This window comes from Daphnia magna, unplaced genomic scaffold (assembly GCF_020631705.1).
Source record: "Daphnia magna isolate NIES unplaced genomic scaffold, ASM2063170v1.1 Dm_contigs277, whole genome shotgun sequence".
Taxonomy (NCBI): Eukaryota; Metazoa; Arthropoda; class Branchiopoda; order Diplostraca; family Daphniidae; genus Daphnia; species Daphnia magna.
In genome coordinates, this window is record NW_025533216.1 from 74,681 (window position 1) to 75,867 (window position 1,187).

Consider the following 1,187-nt stretch of genomic DNA (forward strand, 5'->3'; position numbering starts at 1 on the left):
TATATTTGATGCTGTTTACATATAGAAGTAAAAACTCATGGTATAACAGTGTATTCACATTGAATACAAGTATATTTGATGCAGTTTATATATAGAAGTAAAAACTCATGGTATAACAGTGTATTCACATTGAATACAAGTATATTTCATGCAGTTTACATATAGAAGTAAAAACTCATGGTAGTAACAGTGTATTCACATTGAATACAAGTATATTCGATGCAGTTTACATATAGAAGTAAAAACTCATGGTATAACAGTGTATTCACATTGAATACAAGTATATTTGATGCAGTTTACATATAGAAGTAAAAACTCATGGTATAACAGTGTATTCACATTGAATACAAGTATATTCCATGCAGTTTACATATAGAAGTAAAAACTCATGGTATAACAGTGTATTCACATTGAATACAAGTATATTTGATGCAGTTTACATATAGAAGTAAAAACTCATGGTATAACAGTGTATTCACATTGAATACAAGTATATTTGATGCAGTTTACATATAGAAGTAAAAACTCATGGTATAACAGTGTATTCACATTGAATACAAGTATATTTGATGCAGTTTACATATAGAAGTAAAAACTCATGGTATAACAGTGTATTCACATTGAATACAAGTATATTTGATGCAGTTTACATATAGAAGTAAAACCTCATGGTATAACAGTGTATTCACATTGAAATACAAGTATATTTATGAGTTTACATATAGAAGTAAAAACTCATGGTATAACAGTGTATTCACATTGAATACAAGTATATTTGATGCAGTTTACATATAGAAGTAAAAACTCATGGTATAACAGTGTATTCACATTGAATACAAGTATATTTCGATGCAGTTTACATATAGAAGTAAAAACTCATGGTATAACAGTGTATTCACATTGAATACAAGTATATTTGATGCAGTTTACATATAGAAGTAAAAACTCATGGTATAACAGTGTATTCACATTGAATACAAGTATATTTCGATGCAGTTTACATATAGAAGTAAAAACTCATGGTATAACAGTGTATTCACATTGAATACAAGTATATTTGATGCAGTTTACATATAGAAGTAAAAACTCATGGTATAACAGTGTATTCACATTGAATACAAGTATATTTGATGCAGTTTACATATAGAAGTAAAAACTCATGGTATAACAGTGTATTCACATTGAAT